We start from the raw sequence: 20,336 nt of genomic DNA on the forward strand, positions 1-20,336 counted from the left end.
GTAGCTCTTCTCTGAACTTGCATCAGTTTTTCAATGTATTTTTTAAAATGTGGAGCCCAGAAATAGACACAGTATTCTAGATGAGGCCTGACCAAGGAGGAGTAGAGGGGAATAATTACTTCATGTGATCTAAACTCTATCCTTCTCTTAATACATCCTAGAACTGGTTTCCTTTTTTGCTGCTGCATCACACTGTTGACCCATGTGCAGTTTGTGATCTATTAGTATACCCAAGTCTTTTTGACATGTGCTGTTGCTTAGTTCTATTACTTCCATTTGGTGGATGTAATTTTCATTTTTCTTGCCTAGATATAGGATCTTGGACTTATCCCTGTTAAATACCATTGTATTAGTAGTTGCTGCCCATTATTCAAGCTTATCTATATCCTTCTGAATCCTTTCTCTGTCTTCTCTAGTGTTAGCTATCCTGCCTAGCTTTTCATAGTCTGCAAATTTGATTAGTTTACCTTCGGTTCCCTTATCTAGATCATTTATAAAAATTATTGAACAACACAGGGGCCAGGACAGCCATGTGGTAACTCTCCTGAAACATTCTTCCAATTGGATTGCAACAATGTATTACTCTTTGAGAATGATCATGCAGACTGTCATGAATCCACCTAACTGTAGCCTTGTCAACTCCTTACTTGGCTAATTTTTTTCAATAATTATAGTGTCAGATACTCTATCAAATGCTTTGCTGAAGTCAAGATATACTATATCTATCGCATTTCCCTGATCCACCCAATGAGTGATTCCATCATAGAAGGAAATTAGATTAGTCTGGCATGACTTGTTTGCTACAAACCCATGCTGGGTCTGGGTACTTACTGTATTCTTATCCAAGTACTTACATGCTGTTTAATAATTTGTTCAAAGATCTTTCCTGGTATAGAAGTAAGGCTCACTGGCCGGTAACTTCCTGGCTCTGTCTTCTTTTCTGTTTTTGAAGACAGGGACAAAATGTGGCCTTCTCCAATCTTCTGGGACTTCTGTCTTCCAGGATTTTTCAAAGATTCTGGTTAGTGGTTCTGCAATTTCTTCTTCTAACTCTTTCAGTACCCTAGGATGTAAGTCATCTGGACCAAGAGTTTTACATTCATTTAAATTAGCTAAGTGTTCCCTCACCATCTCTGTTTATGGATAGTGTTGATTTTATTCCTATGATAGCACCATGAAGATCAGTTGATGTTACAATTGCTTTCTTAGAGAACGCAGATGTAAAATAGGAATTTAAAAGTTCGGCATTCTCCACATCACTTTTTACCAGTTCACCTTTTTCATCCTTTTGACATACCCCCCAAATCCTTTTTACTGCTTTTGGTCTCGCTTGCAAGATTCACTTCATTACTGGCTTCAGCTCATCTAACGCTTGCCCTGCATTCCCTGCAGACATCATTAAATTTTTTAGATATAACCTCCACCTCTTTCCATTTTATATATTTATTTTTTCCTTTTTAACAAGTGATTAAGTTCTGAGTTCATCCATCCTGGTCTCTTTAAATGCTTCTAATTCTTCCTTCTTTTCGGGATTGTTACCAATTGTGCGGTGAGAATTTAATTTAGCAAAATCTAGAATCTTTCTTGGATATTTGTCTTGTTCAGTGTTGCCACTATGCAGTGGTTAAAAGAAACCTGCAACAGGGTCAGGAGCACCCAGGGGTCCTGGATGCTCCTGGTAAATGCTAGCCAATCTAGTCCATACCCACAGAAGAGCTACTGTGAAACTAATTGCTGATCAACGTCTCATTCTAGGACCACCCCCTTTAGGCAGCATGGTGGCTCAGTGGTTAGCACAGTAGCCTAGCAGCGGTGGAGTCTTTCGTTCAAATCCCACCAAGAACAACATTTGCTATGAGTTTGTTTATTCTCTCTGTGTTTGTGTGGGTTTCCTCCAAGTTCTCCTTGGTCCAGGTAAGACACTTCTGGCATTGTCTATTGGTCGTGAATAGCTTGACACAAGGAATGTGACACTTGTAACCCATGTCCTGGATACCTCTGTGTGTGGTGGCTACTGAAGCAATGACTCCAGCAGCAGTCCACTCCTTGTGAATCTCCCCCCAATTTTTGAATGGCTTTTTCTTAATCCTTTCAAGGCTGCGGTTATCCCATTTGCTTGTGCACCTGTTTCTACCACACTTTTTTATTCCACTCAACTTTCCATTAGTATGCTTGGATACAGCACTCTGAACAGCCAGCTTCTTTAGCAATGACCTTTTGTGGCTTACCTCCTTGTGGAGTGTGTCAATGACTACCTTCTGGACATCTGCCAAGTCAGCAGTCTTCCCCATGATTGTGGAGCCTACTGAAACAGACTAAGGGACCTTTTTAAATGCTTAGGAATCCTTTGCAGGTGTTTTTTGTTAATTATTCTAATTTACTGATATAATGACTTTTAGGTTTTCATTAACTGTAAGCCATAATCAACATTAACAGAATTAAACACTTGAAATAGATCACTCTGTTTGTAATGACTCTATATAATATGAGTTTCACTTTTTGTATTGAAGAACTGAAATAAATTAACTTTTTCATGATATTCTGATTTTGTGGGAAGCACCTGTATCACCTATCTGGGGGACAGACGATAATTGATTGCTTGGACGCCAACTGATGTTGAGAATAGGGAATCTTGAGTCCCCCCACTTGCTGCAGTGGGCTATCATGCGCACATTAACTATAAGTGGGTAGCAGAGGTGTAGTTAGGGATTTGGTTCAGGGAGGGTGATGCTTCTGAGTGGGCCCCTAACCAGGTAACCTTAATTACAACTCGGTGACGCCCCCTAATAGTTGAGGAGAACCTCAGCAGATGACCGCGCTGTTTCTGAAGATAATCTCTATATAACGACTGTGGAGAAACGGGGTCAGTGGGTGCTCTCGTCCGCTGGCCCGGCTGTCTTTAGCAAGACTGCATGGACCACGGCTCATACCAATGAACGCCCGCTCTATCTCCCCGTGGGCAATACACTACACAGACAACACAGGGTTAAGGTAAAACAGTGTGGCAATACTTTATTGAACCACAACACACAATACAAACAGAACAATCTCACCATGGCTGGAATTGTTTGGTTAAATGGGCGCATATAAAATATCACTGCGTCTTCACGTATTTCCAGTATGACATGATGTCAGAGCTCCCAGGGTCACATGGGCGTATATAAAATATCACTGCGTCTCTATGTATTTCCAGTATGACATGATGTCAGAGCTCCCAGGATCGCTACTCCATCTGTGGATGAACGCAGAGAAGGGGTAACGACAAGCATAGGAAGATGACCAAGAACTGTCCATGGAGTCCATACAAGGTCCAAAGCCAGTTGACACGAGGGTCACCACCTGGCTTATCTGACCATCTCCATGGAACCAGGCGACCAGTGGGTCCCAACCCTGGCTTTCTCCAAACATATCCATGGTGCAGAGATGGTCACTGGATCAGATCTGTGTCCTTCCAACCGGAGCCGAAATCCCCTAGGTTGTATCCTATAGAATCCTAGATCAGTGTCCCTCGTGATGGTGCCATGATGAATTGGCTGCAGTCCTTTCTCTTGTCTCTTGGGTGGTTTTCAGAATGTCTGTCTGGTAGCTCTGTATTACTTGTTAAATATTAATTAATTGAATTATTCTTAATCTCAATTCAGTACTGAGCACATCGCTTCTTGCTGACATTACCAAAAGCTATTTCTGTGTATGTATAAGTCAACACCATAAACAGGGAACACGTGGTCTGTAGGAAACATATATAAGCACAGCTCTTAGGAGGGTGGGGGCCTTTTGTCACGTGGGACTGTCACCTCCTGCCTTTACCATCATTCTCCATGGACATCTAACAAGTCACACAAGAAGGAAGCAACAGCTGTTAGCTGGCAGCCATGATGACCTTCAGACTTCACACAGACGACTTTTACCATTCAAACTTCGGGAAAGATGAGTATCAAGTGCTGATATCTACACATGGACAATCTGTTCGTAACTATTTTATCTATTTTTATGTTTCACTGTAATGTGGTTTTTCTGTGGACAATTCAGTAAACCACTACCTTTTTTTATGAGAATATCATGACATTTTTCTTTAAGAGTAATGCACCTGGTGAATAGTCTTGATTAAATAAATGTGCGAAAATAAGCATATTTAACATTGGCCAAGCCAGCCAGTTTTGATTTTTTGTGCTATTTTTGCGTGAATTTCCTTCATTCTTGCACACGGGGGAAGATGGAAGAGTTCGCTAGATGTTGTGCAAGTTTTCAGGAATTCCACTTCAAAACTTCAAGTCACAAAGATCTCATACAAGAACCTAGGAAACTTAACAGAGACTTTAACAGGTGTCAGTTGAATTGACAAGCACTATCACTGGAAGTGCTGAAGATAGATGTGCTGAAAATAGACGTGCTGAAGTCGAGAGGCCAGCGTTGTCTAACAAAGGAACTACAACTACAAGCTGAGAACTCAAGGTAAGAAAAATGGATTTAATAAATTCATATGCTAAATCAAGTCAGATAGAATTTGTAAGTTTGTACGAATCTAGTGTAGAAATTTTCTGGCTTAGTTTATTTGCAGAATGCAAGATAGCAAATCTAAAGTTAGATTCTAAGCTAATATCTAGGAAAAAAGAAAAAGAGCAACTGAAAAATATATTACATATGGTTAATGTATTTAACGAGTTTGTTACAGAGAAGTCCAAAAAAGATTGTGTAGAAACAATTTCTAAGGAAATGGAAATTAATGATGTTCCCAAGATTGACTGTAATGTGAAGAGAGAGGAAGATGTGACGCACGTGTCTGTAATGACCACTCAAGGTGACCTTGTGTCTGATGATGAAAAACAAGATGGAGGACACGTAGGAGACATGACAACTGACAAAGATGATGTACGAGGGACAGATGTAGAAGTGTTACTAAAAATAGAAGACGACTCGGAGGACCAACTCCAAACTAAATCTAGGAAAATCTTATTAAAATTATGCAAAATCATTCCTGCATATGATGACAAAATCCATGTGTGCAGAAATTCAGAGATATTTGAGAGTTTTGCTGATAAGTTTGATTTGACTAATCAAGAGAAAAATCAATTGTTTAAAATTTGGCTTCCAGTAATTTTCTCCAGAAAATTCTCATTAACAATGCAGGATGATGAGTTCCATGAAGAAATGACTGATGTAGAAAGATTAAGAATTTTGATATTTTGTGGATTAAAAGAAAATTATCCAGATCTTGATATTCTTCTAAAATTGAAGACTGGCCGGAAAGAATGTACTTTTACATTTATGTCCATTTTTGAAAGGGTGTACAGAATGGTCAGTACGAATTTGAATAAAAAATCAATGATAAATTGTTTTGTAAACAAATTTAGATTCCTAAATCCTGTATCTCGTGTTATTGCGTCACAAAAAGATTCTTTATTTGAATGTGCGCAATCGCTTGATTTTTCTAGAAAACATGAGAATCTTGAAAGAAAAACAAATCATACTAAGTTTTTGAAATCAGGCAAAATTATATCTTATGAGAAGCCAAAATCAAAATATCCAAAATTGACCCAAAATCAAATCTATGAAGTACGAAGAAAATTACATATTTGCTACAAACCCTATGAGTCCATTAAAGAAGCTGCTCGGAATGGGTTAAAAGCTGACGGGTCAGATCTCTCTGTAAAGATGGCGAAAATTGACAGACAGAAGCAGGTGAGTATAGGGGGTGCTCAGCTGAACACTCCATTATCACAGCTCTTCAAAGAGTCCATAGGGTTAAAAATGACCTTATTAAATAGAGCTTTTCAACAGATTATCGACAGAGAGGTAAAATTTGGTTTAGGAATTGGCTAAAAATGTAATTATATGATGTGTAAATGAGTTATACAATGTATTATTTATTAATATGTAATTATTTTATACAATATAATTCTGCAGTTATAGTTATATATATATATATATATATATTAATATAGTATACAGTAAATACTGTAGCATATTTGTATAAGTAGAGATTATATTAACTGTATTTTTATATATATAATGAAATAATTAGAATTTAATCCAGTAATAATACTTAGAATTACATTAATTACATTTATTAAATATATACATATGTATAAGATATTTAAATTATTTTGTTTCTGAATAAATATGAAATTAACCATATCTTTTATTTTTCCTTACAGCTTTCATTTCAAAGCAGGAATTGAACAAAAAAAACTTCTTTCATGAATTTATGTCTTTATACACAGGAAGTTATAATAACTGCATGATTTATATATTTAACACTTAAAAATAAATAATATATAACTAACAATCTAAAATTTGTGTACTGTAATTTTTGTTCTGTAACAATCTAAAACTTGTTTTTTTTACTGCATGGCATGACATGTCACACCCCTGTTTTAATTTAGAGCTGTAAGAAGAAGCTTTACATTCAAATGGATTCTGTTGCAGGCCAGCATCCATCACTGACAACTATGAGTACAGTATCTAAACTGACAATCACAATTGGGACGATGATCCTATGATGCTAAGATGAACTGTGTTATTACGTTCCAGTGGTTTCCTATCACCTATAAGACTTCCATGAAAGCTGGTGAACAAGCAGGTAATTGTCAGGACGCTACAACCCTGACATGTGTCCTGTGCACTAAAGACTGGTTATGGTGCTATGTTTAGCAAGGAAGAGTCAATGTAACCCTTGCTGTGCCGACCAAAGATGTCACACCTGTTCCAAGACCAATGCGGATGATATGGAGATTCCAGATGATTTCCAAGGCAAGCCAATGTATGTCCAGGTCTCTAAAGATGACAATGCACAGATATTAAAGCTACATTTCATCTATGAACTTTGTTTTCTTATCAACATTTGAATTTATGGACTTTGATTGACACATGACACACAGTCTCTACAATATCTACATGCTATCATCTATTTCAAAAGAATTATAATAAAGATTGTTTTAAAAGAACCAAGAAGAAGACATCAAAATGAAGACCAGATGACATCAGATGATGATCAGACCAGAGATGCTTCAAGTAGATATAGGGAAGTAATATATATATATATATTTTATATGAATATTAGTCACGGCTTACCATAACATGAATTTACATAACATTATATTATTGAGTACGTATAACAATATCATTATTATTTATATTATGAACATTAAATTATGTTGCCAAAGAAGAAGAAAGAAGATCTTATTAATATATTTTATTTGAGGGTTCCAATCAGTGCCTGTCACCCTCAAAAGGGGGAATTGTTAAATATTAATTAATTGAATTATTCTTAATCTCAATTCAGTACTGAGCACATCGCTTCTAGCTCACATTACCAAAAGCTATTTCTGTGTATGTATAAGTCAACACCATATACAGGGAACACGTGGTCTGTAGGAAACATATATAAACACAGCTCTTAGGAGGGTGGGGGCCTTTTGTCACGTGGGACTGTAACCTCCTGCCTTTACCATCATTCTCCATGGACATCTAACAAGTCACACAAGAAGGAAGCAACAGCTGTTAGCTGGCAGCCATGATGACCTTCAGACTTCACACAGACAGACGACTTTTACCATTCAAACTTCGGGAAAGATGAGTATCAAGTGCTGATATCTACACATGGACAATCTGTTCGTAACTATTTTATCTATTTTTATGTTTCACTGTAATGTGGTTTTTCTGTGGACAATTCAATAAACCACTACCTTTTTTATGAGAATATCATGACATTTTTCTTTAAGAGTAATGCACCTGGTGAATAGTCTTGATTAAATAAATGTGCGAAAATAAGCATATTTAACAACTTCAGACCCCCAGGATGTGATCTCGGAGTCTTTCTATGCCCAAGGCATGTAAGCCACTCCCAGAATCACCCAGGGTCTCCCAGTCCAACATCAAGATAAGGCAAACAATGGTGATGGGATTAAGTAGCACTATTAGCATATAAGCACACATCAATAAACAAAGCCCAACACACTCAATGTACAGTCACCATTACAGACCTACACAGCATGTTAGATAGTATATCAGTTGGCAAGTCTGTATTCCTGACCCACCAGACATAAACACCCAAATTCACAAGCCAATATACAGATAAAAAGCCAGTTCTTTTGGTTTTGGCAAAAATATGGTTGTCTGGGAAATTAAGATACAATCTGGTTTCTTCACATTCCTCCCCCATCTTAATTAACCAGACATGATAGGCTTCCGATCATCCAGTTTCCTTAAGGTACCGTCACACTAAGCGACGCTGCAGCGATACAGACAACGATGCCGATCGCTGCAGCGTCGCTGTTTGGTCGCTGGAGAGCTGTCACACAGATCGCTCTCCAGCGACCAACGATGCCGAGGTCCCTGGGTAACCAGGGTAAACATCGGATTGCTAAGCGCAGGGCCGCGCTTAGTAACCCGATGTTTACCCTGGTTACCAGTGTAAAATGTAAAAAAAACAAACACTACATACTCACCTTCGCGTCCCCCGGCGTCCGCTTCCTGCACACTGACTGAGTGCCGGCCCTAACAGCAGAGCGGTGACGTCACCGCTGTGCTGTACTTTCACTTTGCGGCCGGCGCTCAGTCAGTGCAGGAAGCGGACGCCGGGGGACGCGAAGGTGAGTATGTACTGTTTGTTTTTTTACATTTTACACTGGTAACTAGGGTAAACATCGGGTTACTAAGCGCGGCCCTGCGCTTAGTAACCCGATATTTACCCTGGTTACCATTGTAAAACATCGCTGGTATCGTTGCTTTTGCTGTCAAACACAATGATACACGGCGATCTGACGACCAAATAAAGTTCTGAACTTTAATCAACGACCAGCGATATCACAGCAGGATCCTGATCGCTGCTGCGTGTCAAACACAACGATATCGCTATCCAGGACGCTGCAACGTCACGGATCGCTAGCGATATTGTTTAGTGTGACGGTACCTTTAGAGCATATTCCATATGCTCCTTACGAAAATAAACTCCATACGTAATTGAAGAGTAACTACTGGTTTCCATTGGGTCCACGCATGGCTTCCTCCACATTCCGTAGTTCCTGCATTAAATTCTATTCAATCTGTTGAAGCTGGAACATCTCCTGTAGTTTCCGTTTCTTGTTGAGGTCATATAGCTACTCTGGTCCTCTTCCCAAGGCCGATTTGGTGGGATTGGATATAGTTGCATCCGAAACCTGCTGTGCATGCCTCATCAATGGTCTGCTGGGTCTGTCTGTATACCTCCCTGGTTGTGAAGCCCTGGACGGTGTCTACGAACACCAGTCCCCTGCAGCTCCCCGATTCCGCCAGGGCTGAGTAGTGTCCCACTGCTGCCACCAATTGTGGAGAAACGGGGTCAGTGGGTGCTCTCTGTTATGACCTGGTGGTTAGGAGCACCCGAAATGACCTGATGGTTAAAACAGAAAACCAGGGACAAGCTCTGAGGAGGTGGTAACTCTACTGACCGCAATCCCTAATCCTATCACACACACTAGAAATAGCCGTGGAGCGTGCCTAACTCTCCCTAGACGCCTCTTCACAGCCTAAGAGCTAACTACCCCTAAAGATAGAAATAGCAGCCTACCTTGCCTCAGAGAAATTCCCCAAAGTAAAGGTAGCCCCCCACAAATATTGACTGTGAGTTAAGAGGGAAGTAACAAACACAGGAATGAAACAGACTTTAGCAAAGGAGGCCGAATCTTCTCTAGATAGACAGAGGATAGGAAAGGGAACTGTGCGGTCAGTATTAAAAACTACAAAAACCACACAGAGTGTGCAAAAAGACCTCCACACCGACTCACGGTGTGGAGGTGCAGCTCTGCACCCCCAGAGCTTCCAGCTAGCAAGAAAATATAATAGCAAGCTGGACTAGAAACATAGCATGTACTGAGAAATATATTCAAAAACCAATGAACAGCAAATGAACTAGCAGGGACTTAGCTTCTGCTGGAGTAGACAGGTCATCTGAGAAATCCAAGAGAGATCTGAACCAGTACTGAGACATTGACAGCTGGCATGAACTAACGACCTGGACAGAGTTAAATAGGGAAGCCAGCAGAAGCAATAAGCGAGGGCAGCTGAGAAAGCCAACCTCAAAGATCAGCAGTTCCACTCAAAGCCACCAGAGGGTGTCCAAGGACAGAACTCACCAAAGTACCATTCACGACCACAGGAGGGAGCCCGAGAACGGAATTCACAACAGCTCTCGTCCGCTGGCCCGGCTATCTTTAGCAAGACTGCATGGACCACGGCTCATACCACTGAACGCCCGCTCTATCTCCCCGTGGGCAATACACTACACAGACAACACAGGGTTAAGGTAAAACAGTGTGGCAATACTTTATTGAACCACAACACACAATAGCAAACAGAACAATCTCACCATGGCTGGAATTGTTTGGTTAAATGGGCGCATATAAAATATCACTGCGCCTCCACGTATTTCCAGTATGACATGATGTCAGAGCTCCCAGGGTCACATGGGCGCATATAAAATATCACTGCGTCTCCATGTATTTCCCTGTACACAGTATGATGCTCTCTTATACACAGTATACTGACCCCTTAGTAGCCTCCAAACTGTTTGATGGCTCCAACACTGTAATCCCCACACTGTATGATGCCCCTCTAGATAGCCTCCATATAGTATAATGGACCAGAATGGCCTCCATATAGTATAATGGACCAGAATGTCCTCAATATAGTATAATGCACCAGATAATCCTCAATATAGTATAATGCACTCCCCATAGGCGTACTCTATATTGTATAATGCACCCCCATAGGTAGACTCTATAGCACAAGGCAGCTCCCATAGGCAGACTCTGTAGTATAAGGCAGCACCCCATAGGCAGACCCTGTAGTATAAGGTAGCACCACGCAGGCAGACCCTGTAGTGTAAAGCAGCACCCCTAGAGGCAGACCCTGTAGTATAAGACAGCACCCCTATAGGAAGACCCTGTAGAATAAGGTAGCATCCCTATAGGCCAGGGGTCCCCAAACTACGGCCCGCGGGCCGCATCCGGCCCCCGGAGGCCTTTTACCCGGCCCCGCCGTACCCGGCCCCCGCCGCAATTCACATGTTCCTCTCGCTTCTGAGCGCCCGGCGCTATGCAGAAGCGAGAGTTCGGCGCTCATCTTCCAGACTGAGACTCCAGACCTAGATGAGCACGTCGCACGTAGTGACGCGCGACGTGCGCATCTAGGCCTGACAGACGAACAGCGAGGAGCGCGGCAGCGGCTACGCTGCTAGGTAATGTATAGTTTTCTTTGTTTTTTAAGCGGGGATGGGGGAGGGTTGGAAGAGAGCATGGGAGCTGGACCTACGGGTCCTATGGGGGCCATAACATCTGTGCAGCACTATAAGGGGCAAGTGGCTGTGCGGAGCATCTTATGGGGCCATAACACTTGTGCAGCACTATAAGGGGCAAGTGGCTGTGCGGAGCATCTTATGGGGCCATTACACTTGTGCAGCACTATAAGGGGCAAGTGGCTGTGCGGAGCATCTTATGGGGCCATAACATCTGTGCAGCACTATAAGGGGCAAGTGGCTGTACGGAGCATCTTATGGGGCCATAACACTTGTGCAGCACTATAAGGGGCAAGTGGCTGTGCGAAGCATCTTATGGGGCCATAACATCTGTGCAGCACTATAAGGGGCAAGTGGCTGTGCGGAGCATCTTATGGGACCATAACATCTGTACAGCACTATAAGGGGGAAGTGGCTGTGCGGAGCATCTTATGGGGCCATAACACTTGTGTAGCACTATAAGCGGCAAGTGGCTGTGCGGAGCATCTTATGGGGCCATTACACTTGTGCAGCACTATAAGGGGCAAGTGGCTGTGCGGAGCATCTTATGGGGCCATAACATCTGTGCAGCACTATAAGGGGCAAGTGGCTGTGCGGAGCATCTTATGGGGCCATAACACTTGTGCAGCACTATAAGGGGCAAGTGGCTGTGCGGAGCATCTTATGGGGCCATAACATCTGTGCAGCACTATAAGGGGCAAGTGGCTGTGCGGAGCATCTTATGGTGCCATAACACTTGTGTAGCACTATAAGCGGCAAGTGGCTGTGCGGAGCATCTTATGGGGCCATAACACTTGTGCAGCACTATATAGGCCAAATATCTCTATGGAGCATCTTATGGGGCCATTATTACCCTTTATGCAGGATTATATGGGGCATATTTTAATATGGAGCATCTAATGGGGCCCATCAAACTTTATGGAGCATTATATGGGGCTCCTGATTCAATATGGATATTCAAAAACACTTAACCTACAGATGTCTCAATAATTGAGACTCAATTCATTTTACTTTTATTGGTATCTATTTTTACTTTTGAAATTTACCGGAGCTGCTGCATTTTCCACCCTAGGCTTATACTCGAGTCATTAAGTTTTCCCAGTTTTTTATGGCAAAATTAGGGGGGTCGGCTTATACTCGGGTCGGCTTATACTCGAGTATATACGGCGTATATTATACGGTATATGAAGGAAGACAGAGCATGGAGCTGGACCTATATGGGGGAACACAGAGCATGGGAGCTGGACCTATATGGGGGAACACAGAGCATGGGAGCTGGACCTGTATGGGGGAACACAGAGCATGGGAGCTGGACCTGTATGGGGGTGATTGTTGGTATATTGTTTTTGTAGGGCTGTATATATATCTATTGGTATTTTACTAATAGCAATTTGGAATCCCTAGGAAACAATGACGTCAAGAAAGAGAAAAACTGACTTGGAGTGTAGGATATTCAAAGAACAGTGGACTTCTGATTACTTTTTCATGCAGTACAAGGAAAGAGCTGTGTGTCTGATATGTCAGAATATAGTGGCTGTGTTTAAAGAATACAATCTGCATCGACACTATCAAACTCAACATAAAGATAAATATGATTGCTTGGTTGGAGATGTAAGAAAAGATAAAATATTAAAACTGAAACATTAATTGACAACTCAGCAAAATACTTTTGTGAAGCAGAAGCAGCTAAACATTTCATCACTGCGAGCAAGTTTTCAAGTTGCCAAGCTAATAGCGTGCACTGGCAGGCCATTCGTGGAGGGAGAATTTGTTAAAGAGTGCCTTCTTTCTGTCGCCAAAGAGATATGTGTCCAGAAAAGTCAGACTTGTTTAGTACAGTTAGTCTTTCAGGATCTACCATTACACGAAGGATTGAAGAAATGGGAGACAATTTGCATCAGCATTTGCAAAACTCTGCAAGAAAACTTTCCTATTTTTCCTTGGCACTTGACGAGAGCAATGATGTTCGTGATTCTGCACAACTTCTAATTTTTATTCGTGGGACGAATGACAATTTTGAAGTCATGGAAGAGCTTGCTGCACTGCAAAGCATCAAAGGAACAACTACAGGAGAGGATATCTATGAAAAGCTTTCCCAAACTGTGAAGGACTTGGAGCTAGACTGGGCTAAACTAGCCAGTGTGACAACTGATGGTGCGCCTAGCATGGTGGGGTCTAAGAAAGGAGTAATTGCTCGCATTAAACAAGAGATGGACAAACGTAACCATTCTCATCCAATAGCCATACACTGCCTCATCCACCAACAAGCGCTATGTAGTAAATCACTGAAGTGGGACTCTATTATGAAAATTGTGGTATCTTGTGTTAACTTCATTAGAGCTAATGCACTAAACCACAGACAATTTCAGGAATTTCTGTCTGAGCTAAATGTTGCCTATGAAGATGTTCTGTACCACACAGAAGTCCGTTGGCTGAGTCGAGGCAGAGTTTTGAGACATTTTTATGACTTGCTTCCACAGATTACAGATTTTATGCTGTCAAAAAACAAAGAAGTACCAGAGCTCAGTGATGCAGAATGGAAATGGCACCTCGCCTTTCTGACAGATGTAACAGAGCTACTCAACAGTTTCAATGTGCAACTTCAAGGAAAAGGGAAGCTCATCTGTGATATGCACTCACATGTGAAAGCATTTGAAGTAAAATGAGGCCTCCTTATCAAACAAGTGAAGGAGGAAAATTTCTGCCATCTCCCCTTAACTCAAAATCTGTTAGCAGAAAAAACCCATGGTTGCATTTCCAAAAGAAACATGTGTGAGTTCACTGGAAAAATTGCAAAAGGAGTTCCAATTCAGATTTAAAGAGCTTCATCTCCATGAACAGGACATACTGCTTTTCCGTAACCCATTTTCTATTGACATTGAAAATGTGGATGCAATTTACCAAATGGAACTGGCTGAACTGCAGAATTGTGACTCTGAAAGACGCATTCAAGTCAAGCAGCTTGCCTAACTTCTAGGCATCTCTCCCCTCTGAGACCTATTCTAATCTCAGGAATCATGCACTCAAAATGGCCACCATCTTTGGCAGCACTTATGTTTGTGAACAGACTTTTTCCAGAATGAAACATCTGAAATCTCCAACCAGATCTAGACTAACTGATGTGCACTTGCATCAGTTGTTACGGCTAGCAGTGACAAATATGGAACCGGAAATTGACCACCTCATCAGTCAAAAGCAGGCCCATAGTTCCCATTGAAATAATGGGGAGTTTGTTGATTTAAATTTACTATTCTTTATTTTGAATATTGTATTTGTTCCCTGTATGTTTTTTTACTTTAAAATGAGATATGTGTAGTGTACATAGGGATTTTCACAGTTTTTTTTATAGTCCGGCCCTCCAACGGTCTGAGGGACAGTGAACTGGCCCCCTGTGTAAAAAGTTTGGGGACCCCTGCTATAGGCAGACCCTGTACTATAAGGCAGCACCACCATAGGCAGACCCTGCACTATAAAGCAGAACCCCATAGGCAGACCCTGTAGTATAAGGCAGCACCCCCATGGACAGGCCCTGTACTATAAGGCAGCACCCCCCATAGGCAGACCCCCCATAGGCAGAACCTGTAGTATTAGGCAGACCCCCCATGAGCTAACCCTGAAGTATTAGGCAGACCCCCCTTAGGCAGACCCTGTAGTATAAGGCAGACCACCCCACAGGCAGACCCTGCAGTATTAGGCAACCCCCCCAGTAGGCAGACCCTGTAGTATTAGGCAGACCCCCCCATGGGCAGACCTTGTAGTATTAAGCAGACCCCCCATAGGCAGACCCTGTAGTATTAGGCAGACCCTGTAGTATTAGGCAGACCCCCCATAAGCAGACCCTGTAGTATTAGGCAGACCCCATAGGCAGACCCTGTAGTATTAGGCAGACTCCCCATAGGCAGACACTGTAGTATTAAGCAGACCCTGTAGTATTAGGAAGACCCCTCATAGGCAGATTCTGTAGTATAAGGCAGCACCCCTTAAAAAAATACTCACCTCTCTTCTTCCTGGTTCCTGCGCTGCTCTGAGCTCCCGCTCGTCTCCTGACAGCAGGTGTCGGGCAGTGACTCATCGCACCCTCTGTCAATGTCGCCGACGTGAGACGCTGACAGGAGCATGATGGGGAAGGAGCGCAGCGCAGTGCTCCTTCCCTCATCATTGCGGTCAGCTGTATCGGCTAAATGCCGGTACAGCTGACCCTGCGATGACAGGCGGGGGCCCACTGCTGGAACCGGGCCCCCCGCCTGCTCAGGAGCCCCATAGCGGCCGGCGGCAGAGCAGGGATGCGCGCGCCGATGCAGTTACAGTAGCGTAGCTCCAGGTGGTCCCCCTCTGAGCACCGGGCCCAGGGCGCCCGCAACCACTGCCCCTTCCCCGGTAGCTACACTACTGGTGGGTAGGTATACAAAAAAAACCCCAAAGGATGCATTGACCATGTATGCAGTCAGTGAACAGTTACATTTACATGGAAAAATGTCCTTTTAGACCATTTCTCTCAATTTGCTGTTCTACTGTAAAACTATAGCTCCCAGTAAGTCCAGACAGCGGACCCAATTTAGTAGGAAACTAAAGAAAAAATCTCTGCTCCCGGTTTTGGCCAGTTCTCAAAAAGCAATAGGCCAGTGCATTATTACTCCATGTGAACTAAATATTATTTATTTATTTATATAGCACCATTAATTCCATGGTGCTGTACATGTGAAAAGGGGTTACATACAGGGTTATAGATAGATATCGTTTACAGTAAACAAATTTACAATGACACACTGGTGCAGAGGGGAGAGGACCCTGTCCTTGCGGACTTACATTCTACAGGATAATGGGGAGGAGACATGTCGGGGGAGCGGCAGCTCTGGTGGTGGTGAGGCGGCAGCTCTGGCGGTAGTGACGCGGCAGCTCTGGCGGTGGTGACACGGTAGCTCTGGCGGTGGTGACACGGTAGCTCTGGCGGTGGTGACGCGGCAACTCGGGTGGTGGTGACGCGGCAGAATGGGTATTGCAGGCTGTAGGCTTTCCTGAACAGATGGGTTTTCAGGTTCCCTCTGAAGGATCCGAGGGTGGTGGATAATCGGACGTGTTGAGGTGTGGCGTTCCAAAGGATGGGGGATACTCTGGAGAAATCTTGGAGGCGGTTGTGTGAGGAACGAATAGGTGTGGAGGAGAGTAGAAGGTCTTGGGAGGATCGAAGTTTACGTGAGGGAAGATAGTGGGAGATTAGTTCAGAGATATAGGGAGGGGACAGGTTGTAGATAAAGAAAAAAAAATAATGAAAACCAGCTCACCTGCTAGGCATGTGTTGTGGGGAAGCCCGGATAACGTGCAGTCATCACGTGGAGCAATAGGGCAAAACAGGAGAAAAATCCAGCTTCCAAAGATAATCAAATTTATTGAAGATAAAATGCAAAGTCCAAAAACATGGTTCACAGGAGAATGTGTAGCAGCAGGCTACGCGTTTCGAACAGTATGTTCATTTTCAAAGCTGCTCACTATGCATCACAGCTGGATTAAATACCAGCCGTAACCAATCAGAGTGAATAAGCCTATCATATGACATATGTATAAATGCATAGAAAAAAGAAAAATCTAAATATACAAAAACACAAGAAAAAACATATAAAGTGTGCAAAAATATACAAAATATGACTTAATAGTGAAACATAATTTCTTTGCGAGCATTTAAGCCCGCAGGGTGGCAGGTGTTGAGACAGAACATCCAATAAGCTTCACTCGTCATTAGGCGTCTTTTAAAGTCTCCTCCTCTGGCTGACATCGCAAGCTTCTCAATGCCGACAACCCGAAAAAAATCTATGTTCCTCTGGTGACAGGTAACAAAATGCTTAGAAGCATAAGACATGGAGCGATTACTATTAGTAGAAAGAAGAATATCAGTAATATGCTCGGATATACGGGTCTTAAGCATACGAATAGTGCATCCTATATAATTAAGATTACATTTAGTACATGTGATCATATACACTACATTTTTACTATTACAGTTAATGAACTGCTGTATTTTAAATTCTTGTCTCTTGTCCTTATCATGAAAAGAATGTGCAATGACAGAATGTGCACATGTTCGGCATCTAGAAGCACCGCACCGAAAAAACCCGTATGATGCAACCAAGTACGAGAGGCACTCCCAGGATTAAAAAAACTAGGAGAGAGGATGTCAGATAAAGTGGTGGCTTTTTTCGCAACCACTTGACAGCCTGACGATAGAATAGTAGATAAGGTCTCATCCTCATATAAAATTGGGATGTTTTTTTAAGATGAGAGACTTAATGCTATTGTATTGTGGGCTGTATTTGATGGAACAAAATATTCTCCGATTATCGATGCCATTATTTGATGCATCTCTCGGCATAAACATATCGCTCCGCCTTTTACGTTTTACAATATTTTTTGCTCTATCAAGAGCCAGAGGAGGAGACTTTAAAAGACGCCTAATGACGCGTGAAGCTTATTGGATGTTCTGTCTCAACACCTGCCACCCTGCGGGCTTAAATGCTCGCAAAGAAATTATGTTTCACTATTAAAGTCATATTTTGTATATTTTTGCACACTTTTATATGTTTTTTCTTGTGTTTTTGTATATTTAGATGTTTGGTTTTTTTTCTATGCATTTATACATATGTCATGTGTGGTTTATTCACTCTGATTGGTTACGGCTGGTATTTAATCCAGCTGTGATGCATAGTGAGCAGCTTTGAAAAAGAACATACTGTTCGAAACGCGTAGCCTGCTACTACACATTCTCCTGTGAACCATGTTTTTGGATTTTGCATTTTATCTTCAATAAATTTGATTATCTTTGGAAGCTGGATTTTTCTCCTGTTTTGCCCTACAGGTTGTAGATGGCTTTGTAGATCAGTGTTAGTAGTTTGCACTGGATTCATTGGGGAATTGGGAGCCAGTGGAGGGGAGAGGCAGGGGAGTAGCGAGGAGAGAGGTGGATTAGCCGGGCAGCAGAGTTGAGGACAGGCTGGAGTGGTGCAAGGGAGTTAGCGGGGAGGCCACAGAGGAGGGTGTTGCAGTAATCGAGGCGGGAGATGATGAGGGCATGCACAAGAGTTTTAGTAGATTGTGGGCTGAGGAAGGGAAGGATTCTGGCAATATTTTTGAGTTGGAGGCTACAGGAGGTGGCAAGAGTTTGGATGTTCGGCTTGAAGGACAGGGCAGAATCGAGAGTTACCCCGAGGCAGCGGATTTCAGGTGCGGGAGAGAATGTGATGCCGTTTACCGTAATAGATAGATCAGGTAGGGGGGATACGTGAGATGGGGGAAAGATGATGAGTTTGGTTTTGTCTACATTGCGTTTTAGGAAGCGAGAGTTGAAGGAGGATATGGCTGATAGACACTCCGGGATTCTGGAGAGCAGAGAGGCGACATCTGGGTCAGAGAGGTAGATATGAGTGTCGTCCGCATACAGGTGGTACTGGAAGCCATGGGACTTTCTGAGGTCTCCTAGGCCAAGGGTATAGATGGAAAAAAGTAGGGGCCCTAGGACAGAGCCTTGAGGGACTCCAACAGAGTGCGTGGGATGAGGAGGTAGTGTGGGAGTGGGAAACGCTAAATGTGCGGTCGGAAAGGTATGAGGCAATCCAGGATAGGGCAAAGGCCTTTGATGCCAACTAATTAGACCTTTATGGCATCATCCTTGGTGACTTTTATAGCGGGCTTCATGTGTGCCATATTTTTTTCACTGGCCGTGCTATTTCCAGGAGCTGCGACTTGAATGTGTGTATGTAGTTCAGGCTCCATCTGATGATGGAAGATCCTGGTGCAACACACAAGTTGTCTGGTGTAAGACTTCACTGCGGTTACTTGGAGCCTCTTGGACTTTTACTGAAAGTTGGCAAGTTTACCCCATGGTGATATGTTTGGTTTACTTGAACTGCTACACTCCTGCCTGCTTGTTCCTGCCAGGTCGTACTGCGTGTCTGCTCCATTCCCTCCTGCCTGCTGTGTGCCTGCCTGTTCCTGTATTTCAATAAGCAGAAGGCCTCCTTCAGATGTCTATTCTGAACATATGTGAATCCGTGTTTTCCATGGTTAGAACAAGAACGCATTATAGTCTATCAGGCTGTTCACATGTCCTTGTTTTTGTGTTATTGCATTTTCTCCCGGTTTTTTTTTTTTGTGGTTTTTCACTTGCACCTTCTTCTTGTAAAGAAGCCCTCCTCCTATCAAGTTTTTATCTTAATATGTTGGTCGTCATATTAGACAGAACTGTGTACTTACAGTTGCTCATTTTGCCAGACCTAATAGAAAACAGAAAAATTAGCTGGGTAGAAAGGCAAAATGAGCAACTGTAAGTACCCCGTGCTATATAATATGATGAGTGCAATATATGAAGAGGATAACAATTTTGATGGGAGGAGTGCTTCTTTAATTTTCACCTTTTCTAAAATCTATTTTATGCGTTGGCCTGTTTTGTTTTCCTCATGTTCTCTATTGTGGGCAAAGTCTGGGGGTTTCCTGATGTTTTCGCCCAATTTATCAATTCCAACCGGGAATCATTTTTAAGTAAGAATTTGACTTTGCGCCAAATTTATAAACTGCGTGTGCCATTTTGACGAATTCACAGATAGAGGATTTGTGTATAATCTGCGCTGCTGGTATACCCTTATGGTAGCTCCATTTCCATAAAGGAGGTGTTAGTGGTTTTTCTTTATTCAGTCAAATAGAACTAAAAAAAAAGCTGAAAAAACCCTAGAGTGACCTTCCCCTATCTTTCTTTCCTTGGTTTGATGATTCTTTGGATTCACGTATTTGGAAAAAGACCCTATTGCTTTTTTACAAACTAGTTTCTCCATTTTTAAGAATTCGGTGGTAAAAAAAAAGGAATAAGCACTACAAAGCAAAAAAAAAAGTCATTAAAAAAATGCAAATGTTGGATTTTTTTTTTTTTTTAAGTCATGGATCACTTACTCAAGCAAAAGCTGATGGGCCAGAGGAAAAACACAGTGAAAAAGAGGTTGTCTGTGTGAAATTGTGGTTTAATGGCTAGGAAAATCTAAGATTTTTTTATTTGTTCATATAAAAATAATGCTTAAATCTTTTT

The sequence above is a fragment of the Ranitomeya variabilis genome, chromosome 1 (assembly GCF_051348905.1).
Source record: "Ranitomeya variabilis isolate aRanVar5 chromosome 1, aRanVar5.hap1, whole genome shotgun sequence".
NCBI classification, from domain to species: domain Eukaryota; kingdom Metazoa; phylum Chordata; class Amphibia; order Anura; family Dendrobatidae; genus Ranitomeya; species Ranitomeya variabilis.